The sequence below is a fragment of the Pteropus medius genome, unplaced genomic scaffold (genome assembly GCF_902729225.1).
Source record: "Pteropus medius unplaced genomic scaffold, Ma_sr-lr_union100, whole genome shotgun sequence".
Lineage (NCBI taxonomy): Eukaryota > Metazoa > Chordata > Mammalia > Chiroptera > Pteropodidae > Pteropus > Pteropus medius.
The window spans coordinates 21669375-21678888 of NW_024354500.1; the positions used below are offsets into that span (position 1 = coordinate 21669375).

General features: G+C 34.7%; 1 pseudogene; it reads right to left on the reverse strand.

The window, feature by feature from the left end:
* Positions 1-7268: 7268 nt before the first annotated feature.
* LOC120595169 (uncharacterized) lies at positions 7269-7382 on the reverse strand (annotated as a pseudogene).
* Between the last annotated feature and the right edge of the window lie 2132 nt (positions 7383-9514).

Here is a 9514-nt window from a genome sequence, read left to right on the forward strand (position 1 = left end):
TCTTGAAAAGTCCTGAGATTCTTCTCCTGTTCTATAGTCGATAGCAGAGTCACAACTGGAGATGTCCCATCAGATCTATGAAAACTTAGTTGGTTCTCAAATTAAAAATTTAAAAACTCAAACTGTTCAGTGAAATGATTTAATTAGGGCCTTAGCTGGCTGAATTGGCTGATAACAAAAATATCTATCTCATAACTGATTTTTTTGAAGTTTGGTGACTAAGATTTGAATAGTTTTTAATACTAGAGGACATAAGTTTTTAAAGCAAAATTTTAGTTGGAACTCCAAGTCATCGACAAAGGGCTGCTCTTCCTGAAGTTTGGTCTCTACTGCTTCCCCGGATATACCCCAGGGCACATAGAAAGAACCCCAGGGCCCTGTAGACAACAGTTTGAAAGCTACTGTGCTAGGATTTAAATTTCTAAAAGGCTACATGGCCAAGAGGACAGGCTCTGAAGACAGATGAATTTAGGTTTTGATCCTAGCCTTGGGGCTTATTGGTCTTATAAACTTGGAAAGTCATTCAACTTTCCAAGCTCTATTTTCTTTAGTTCTAAAATGAGGATGATAATATTATTAATATCATAGGTTTTAGGGATTAAATGAGATATTTTAGGGGTTCTTAACCTTTTTGGTGACATGGAACCCTTTGGTACAGTTGAAAATAACATTTTTCAATTTATAAAATAAAATATATAGAATTATAAAGAAAACCAATCATTTTAAAATACAGTTATCAAAATATTAAAGATCATGTGACACAGTAATGAACATTATTCTTTACATATTAGATAACAAGATGTGATGAGGAATCTAATCATTTCAGTGTAGTGATGGACATAGACAAGAATTTCAAAGTTATCTGTTGTAAATGTAAAGGAAATGTTAGTGATTTCTATTGAAGGAAATGTTAAATTTCCATTGAAAAAAGTGCTAAATTTCAATTAAAGGTTAGTGAAAATAAAGATGTATTTTTTTCCTGTTCAAATTTATAGATCCCTGAATTGGATTGGATTCTGAATTAAAAACCCTCATATTAGAGTCTTTATTACAGTATCTTATAGACTAGGGTTTAAGAGAAATTTATTGTTGTTATAATTATCATCACCATCATCATCACCATGTCATAATTTCAGAAAGTAGAAATATATATTTGGAATTATCAGTTTAGCAATGTTTTAAGGTTCTTAGGCAGTACTAAAAATAACTAAGAAGTTGAATATTCACTAACAATATGGAATAGAATATGACATCATCAATTTTTAATGAAAACTTTACACAAGGATTTTTTTTATAACCAAAATATAAAGGCTTACAAATGTCAACAATTACATGACCTGCTATCTCTAAAATTTTTAAATCTATATCTGCTTGACAATGTTTTTTTCTTTGCGATTATAATCTTAGTATGTCATTGTTCCCATCTCATCACTCATCTCCACATTTTGTCACATTGAATAGATAAATATTTTGGCTTTAAAGACCATTTAAAATTATATAAACCTCTTCAGAAGCTTCTTGAAGAGGCAGCGATGGGAGAATTCTATGAGCAATACCCAAATATCCCGGTAAATGTCCTAAAATCTTTTCTTAACCATCTTGACCACAAAGACCTCAAAGACCCATTTATGGCCACTTCTCCCACCAGGGTGTTCTTTCTTCCCCTACCTCTCCTTTGATACAACCTGCTCTCAACTACCTGACTTTTAAGTTTAGATTAATTTTGCCTGTTTTGTTCTTTTAGAAACATACAGTACTCTTTGAGTTTGGCTTAATTCACTCATCATGATTCTATGGCACATCCATATTAATTCATGTAATTAAAGTTATTAGCTGCTGAATGGCTTTTCATTGTGTGACCATAACACAATTTGTCCATTTTCTTTATGGGCATTTGGATATTTTCCAGTTTTGGGCCATTAAGAATAGTGCTGCTATGAATATAACAGTTCTGGGTGTTTGCCGAACATGTGAATGATTTCTGTTTTGCATTTACCTGTGAGTGGAATTATTGGGTGTGGTCATGTGAGCTAACACACAGTATGAAATTATCAAATCACACACATGAATCACAGAGCAAACTTTATCCCTTAGCAAACTTTACTAAATAATTCCAATTTGAAGGCAATTGAGAATTTCAGAAAGAGAAGAGAGGGGTTTAGGGCATCAAGGGTGGTTTCCCAGGTCCTGTCTTTCCTTGTCCGACATGTCCCTCTGGCCCAGAATAATAGATGAGATCTCCATGTTACATTTGTAGGGTCACTTCACACAGCAGGAGCATTTAAATTGTGAAGCCAGAGAGCTGAGGTGAGATCCTCCAGTGGGACTGTTCTCATGTATCCCGGGTTCCTTTAATATAGATCATCATTAACCAGGCCATCCTGCCAAGGATATTTCAGGTTCAAGGTCACTTCTTCCTGGCAAATAGAATTAGTCTATTTATCAGTTGGTCTAGCTATGAAGGAGATTATACTGGATGACCCCAAGCCTTTCTCCTAAGAGCTTCCTTTTGGTAAGAACAGTGAATGAAGGCTCAAAACTCAGTTGCTTTAGTAAGATCATGGCTATGTGTAAAGCCAGAGGGAAGATACTCAGGGAGATTGTTTCATAAACTATGTAAATGCCTAACCAATGTATCGTATACTTGAAGCTATTAAAAATATACACACAAAAACAACTCAGTTGTTTTAACTTCTTCCTCTTAGCATGGGCAGCTATAATAGAAAGTGCCAGAGTTTTACACAATAGTTGTGGTAATTCATCTCTCAACAGTAGTATATGAGCATTCAGATTATTTTCCATTATTAATTTATTTTCCTTTTTATCATGATAATATCTAATGAAATCTCTGTGGTTTTAACTTGCATATCTGTGATGACTGATGAAGTTGCATACCTTTTCATATCTTTATTGGCTTTTTGGATATCCTTTTAAAATATTTGTTCAGAAATTTTTGCCCATTTTCTACTGGGTTTGTGTGCCCTTTTATTGATCTTGTAGTTCTTTATATATTTGGAATAGATTTTTTTAAAAAAAGATATATGTGTTATAAATATCTGTCCATTGCATGTGCTGCCTTTATGCTCCCTTATTAGTATTTCTGATGAACAGAAATTCTTAATATTATTATCCAGTTTTCTATGTCTTTTTAAAACATAAAGCTACCTACTAATGACCTTGCAGTTCTCTCAACCTATTATCCCTAATTAGGGAGATAAAGGACTCAGGGAAGCCTGAAAGAAGATGATGCCTTAGAAGGGAAGGAAGAGGAGAATTGTAATTGATTTTACTTCCACTCGGTCCATTTAACACAGCCATATAATTCACATTGTCACATCTCATGCTGACTGACCCTGTTGCTTTCTGACAATGTTGGCATTAGAAGGCCTGAGAAGTTTTGGTTTACTGTGGCTCAGCAATATCTATTTGCTGGTTTCGGTGCAAGAAAATGTTACCTAATCCCTACTTTCCACATCAAATATGCAGAAACTGTGTGTGTGTGTGTGTGTGCATGCGCACTCCATACCCAACACTATAAGCAAGTACGTTCCATATCTGCTTTTGTTTCGTAGATACAAAAAGTTTTCAAAAGACTTCAGAGGAAAATGGACTTTATCTCCAAGCTCCTTCTTCAGCCCCTTCTTAATGATTCACACGTTTGAGTAGGATAATCATAAGAAGTTTGTCTGTAGTTTCTTTAAATATGTAACTGTGTATTTGGCATTGTGAGATATTTGGATTTTAACTATTTTAATAGGTATGTAATGCTATATCATTGTTTTAATTTGAAATTCTCTAGTAACAAATGATGTTGAGCATATCAACATACACTTGTCATTTGTATATCTCCTTTGGTGAGATCTTTTGCCCCTTTTCTGATTGGGTTGTCTGTATTCTTATTGAGTTTTAAGAGTTGGGGCTGGAGTTGGATAATTGCTTTTTTCCCAAATAGGCAAAGGATCTTATAATTTTTTTTTTCTCTTGGAGAGTGGCCCTTTGTTATGGAGAAAAACTCAGGACATATTTAAAAATTGTTACTGTTCCCCTACCTCTGCCAGAAAACTGAGGGTATTTTTCTTGGATCATCACTATGAGAACCAGGTGGGGTTCCTAGAAGTAAAACAAATGAAAATGTGTGGACCTCCCCAAGACTGGGCCCTCAGATGTCCTCTCTCTCTAGTCCATGCTCAGCCTCCAGCAATTCATCAAAATTATCATTTAAGTGTTTCCACCAGTTTATGGCCCTAGCGGCTTCTGCTCCAGGTAAACTGATCTCATCTGTGATTCTCTGTATTCGCCTTATCTCTCCAGACTTTGAGGTGGTGGTTGGCCTTGTGACCTCAATTCTCTGAGTCCAAGAAAAGTCCTTGTTTTTCAGCTTGTCTAGCTTTTTTCTTGTTGTAAGGACTAGAGGTACTACTTCTAAGCTTTTTAGATGTCAGAACTGAAACTGGAAGTTGAATATCTTTTTTATAAATAAAAATATATAAAACTTTGTATTTTCTTCAGCATTGTGACTAGAATAAAATTTTCACTTTCTCAGTCCAAATGATTTTAAAATAAATAAAACTGAATATACTTAAAACTAAAGTAATAAAAATTTAATTATCCAAAGGCTCATTTTACTTATAGATTATAACTATGCCTGCTTACATTTTCCCCCAAATGTCTTTGATTTGGAACAATGCTCTTACTCAAATAAGACTTCCTAAGGTGGTTGGGAGTTGGGGTTAAAAAAAAGAAGGAAAAAATCAATACCCCCCCCCTTTTTTTTTCTGTTAGAAACATACGGGTAAGAAGTGAGGAACAAGATTGAAGCTAATAGAATGAAGTGTTGGGATTGTGGAAATGAATTATATTCTATCATTCCTCCGTTAGTATCCCTAATTGAGTAGGCTATAGAAAAAACAGGAGTGGAAAGAGTTAGGTGGATGTTATTAAGGGAAAGAACTTGCAAAGTGTGAGATTTATTCTCGTCACCTTGTGAAAATTTTCCACTTCATTCACAATAGCTGTTTTCAAAGCCTTTATGTCATATTCATCATCAGAGAAGGCTTGTCCTATTCAAGATTTAACAATCTTCTAAAGACCCATTTCTGTGACAATTTGCTTCCACTAAAGAAGAAGGGTTGTACATTAACATCTGAGATGTTGTCTGTCAGTTTCTATGAGTTATATCATGAGATCGTTGAATTTTTTTTTCTGTGGATTATCAGGTAATATCCTTGGAGTATTCTTTCTAAAGATCATAGTATAAGCTAATTTGGAATGCAAGTAAAATGCTTTACAAACATTAATGCTTTATTGGCAAAGTATATCTGTATGACTTATATTAACAGGAAAGTATCATTCAGAACTTTTTTTTCTAAAAGAACTCCACATGCCAGTTACCTATTGCTACTTTTTAAAACACCCCAATATTTAGTGGCATAAAATCACAATAATCTTTTATTATCTTTCATGATTTCTCAAAGCATGTCTGGACCTAAACAATCTGCCGACAGATGGCTCACTCAGATAGTTGGCAATTTGATGTGGCTATTGGTAGCAGCTTCTTCTGCTTGGATCTCTCCAGTGGGTAACTTTAGCATCCTCATGGCCTAGCGGCTGGCTTCCCTCCGAGTAAGCAATTTAAGAACCCAAACGTCCAAGGTGGAAGTTGTAGAGGCATTTATAATCTAGATTTGAAATTCAGAGTCATACTCACTACATTCTATTGGTCAACAGCAGGGTGATTGAGTGTGGGAGAGTGCTGAGTAAGGGGATAAATAGCAGAAGGTGTGGCTCATTAAGGTCAGTGTGAAGGCTGGCTGCTGCTGCAACATTCGCTGCTTGTTTTTAGAGGTATGAGATTATTTTGACATGTATATATTTTTAAAAGTCTTCCCCACAACAGTTCCGTAGATGTAAACCTACCTCTATTATTCACTGTGTTTTATACTTCTAAAATTGTTTCATTTTTCTATAGTTGCAGTAGCCTTGTGGGTTAAGTTATATTCTTTGTTCTCTTCAATATTTTAAAAAGTTTAAGTGGAAAAATATTTTTCTAACAGCAATATGAAAAGTTCGTCAGAACCATCTACTAAATTCCGGTTCTGTGTCTGTAAGAATACAGTCTATGCATTTCCCAAGAGGTATTTGTGTGCAATAAGTTTCAGGGTTAGATACAGTCATATCAGGAGTTTTACAAAGTTAAACATGCTTTGTTTTGTTTTCTAGTTATATTCCTTCTCAGCATTAGTCTAATATGCTATGTATACTGCTGATTTCTAAGAGGGGGATAGAATATGCAGCATTTCTCTACGTTATCGAATTATGGGACACTGCCTTAGGACATTTTGCATTGATGTTTTATGAAATATATTTTAGAAAGTGCTAAATATCTCATTCCACCCACTTGTTTAAAGTTTAGTATTACTAGCAGTGTTAAGGTTTGAACCCTTCTCCATGCCTGCCTGCAATTCACTTCACCTTGATACAGCCAGCATGTTTTTCTTTCTTATTTATTTTCAGAATGTTCTTTTAAAATGCAAGTCTACTCCTATCACCCAGCTGCATACAATCTTCAACTCTTCCAGGTTTTCTTAGGTTAAAGAACAATCTTCTTAATAAGATCGTGCATGGTCTGGCATCTTCATATGTGCCTCCTTTCTCCTCCCTCTGCAATCATTCACACTGACCTCCTCTCAATGTTTACTATACCCATAGCCCAGAGACACTGTGGGTTTGGTTCCAGACACCACCGTAAAGCAAATCATAATCTTTTTGCTGGTAGAAGGTCTTGCCTTCAATTTGTAAAAAAATGCAACCTCTGTAAAGTGCAATAAAGCAAAGTGCAATAGTACGAGGTATGCCTGTACTTGCTATGCTCTTCCCACCACAGGGATATTACATTTTCTTCTGCCTAGAACCCTCTTACCTTCTCTCTATATCTCATTAATTCCAACTGACTCTTCAAATTCTAGCTCAAGAAATTTACTTACTTGAAATTTCCCTCACTAATACTACTCGGTCAGAGCCCCCACTTATGAGTATGTTCTACCTTTTGAAATACTTAATAATATTTACAATTTTGTATTCATTTGTGTTATTATTTGTTTACAATCTATCTCCCACAATAAAATTATAAGCTACGTGAAGGCAGACGTTTGGCCATTATTTAATTTAAATTTTTTTTTTTTTTTTTTAGGCAAGGCAACCCTTGTTTGACCTAACAGATTACAAGGATCTTGTCAGCTTACAATCCCTTATTTTTTATCTTTATTTTTTGCCTATAGCACCTGGTCTTCCTAGGTGGTCTCCCATCCAAGTACTAACCAGACCCGACCCTGCTTAGCTTCCAAGACAGAATCGGGCTTGTTCAGGGTGGCATGGCTATAGACTTGACCACCATTTTAGATATGTTGTTCCAGAAATACTTTGTAAGTAAATTAATTATCAAATGCCCTTGAGGATTCTCCTTTCCTCTCAATTATATCATTTTGCAGCTTTGAGATGTTATCGTTTCATCCTTAAATCTCCACTGTCATCTTCCAGTAAATTTTCTCTATTCCAGTTTATCTGCTTTCTAGATCGTACAGAATACCACAGCCAGATTCCTCTTCTAAAACTACTATATTCCACATGTTATTCTTTTACTAAAATTATTTAATAGTCTCTCCACTATTCAGAGCAAGATTTGCAAACTTAAATGTCTTCAGGTGAGGTAAAAGTGGAAAACACTTGCTGCTGTTAAAGCCCATAAACCAAGTTTTGTAATCCTAATTTACAATATATCTAAATAAAATGTCTATATTCCTTAGTTTTGTATTCAGACTACTCTTAGATTTGGGTTTAACTGGAATTTTCAGTTCTAACTTGTTTTTAATTGCTCTTTTAAGCAGAGTTTAAGCCGAAAATGGCTTCTCTGCTTACTAACCCCTGAACAATTGATTACTTTCACATTAACTTTCAGACATCTGAGTCTCTAGGCACATTTCCTTGACTTAGAATCCTCTTCTTCCAGATCTACCTTTCAGATCCTTCAAAGGCAGAAACATTTCCTACATTTAAAATCACTGCCCCAACAGGGTTGATCTCTATCCCACAGTTGCTGTACTGCTAATTCACATTAAAATATTATGGTGAAATATTATGTTTTATATATTTATAATTTATAACAAAATTACTATTTGCATCTCTTATTATCCAGATATTCTCATTTAGTAAATGCATAATAAAGATTTATCAATTGCTTTTTTAAATTAAATTTATTTGGGGTGACATTGTTAATAAAATTATATAGGTTTCAAGTATATGACTCAATAGTATGTCATGTATATTGCATTGTGTTCACCACCCAACATCAAATCTCCTATTGCCATAAATTTGAACCCCCTTATTTACCCTGATCTACCTCCCCACCTTTCCCTCTGGTAACCACTAAATTATCTGTGTCTGAGTTTTTGTTTGTCTTGTTCCTTTGCTTTCTTTAACACTCAGCAGCAGCTATTATCACCAGGTGAAAAGGTACAGAAAGTTCCTTGGAGCATTACTCGTTAGACTGAAGTCACTCTTAAGATTAAGAATGTATCATTTTTGAGTGCTCTCTCCTTTAATGAAGCCATCAAAGCAATCTTCAGTTTCCTCATTATCAACACCAATATGTATTCATTTAATGCACTATATATAGGAAGCTGTAAAAGTTATAAAATAGAATAGCTTAGGAAGAAAGTACAGCAAAAGAGACTGCCAGCCCATCTCATAAGACATTCCTTATATTTTTGCCGGTCCCAGGAAAACAGACGTTTAAAATACATTTGAGGTAGAGCATTGTGAATGATGGTCTGGAATGTATAAGAAATATTAGAGCAGCAAACCTATTTCCAAAGAAAGTGCCACAAAAATCCTGGAAATATAATCCAGTAGTAAAGCATTGAGTTTGGTAGTCAGTTTCATCAGTGACTAAATGAGATCTGAAAAGACTGGTGCGGTGGTGTGGATGAAATGCAGCAATAGCAGAAAGTAATATCGAGTCAGTTCTGTGATGTTACTGTTGGATCCTAGAATTATTGAACAATAAAACTTGCCATGAGGAAGTGCCTAATATGTTTCTTGTTTTCATTTAATATACTCTTCTTGTACTTTATTTAGAACAACCACAATCTTATAATTTAGAGCAGAAGTAGAATAGTCTTACAAATAGAGATACCAAGGTCTTGGAATTTATCTGTGGCTGTGCATGTAGCACTGAGCCAGTCATGAATCTCTTCTTTTACACCTGGAAATAAGCACGTTAAAAATTTCACTAGAGAAGATTCTTAAAATTCTGTGAGATTTTGAAATGGAATTTTTACATCACTTCTATAAAGGGTGACAGTGAGACAGTGAACATGTTTATAAAGGTCTTATTAAGTCTAGCATCCTGCTTGTATAGTCCGCATAAGAGCAGTGTCTGTTATACCATTTAAATTATGTATAATTAATGTTATTGTTTTTGTTATGGGTGCTATTTTATTGATTTTTGTACCCAAAG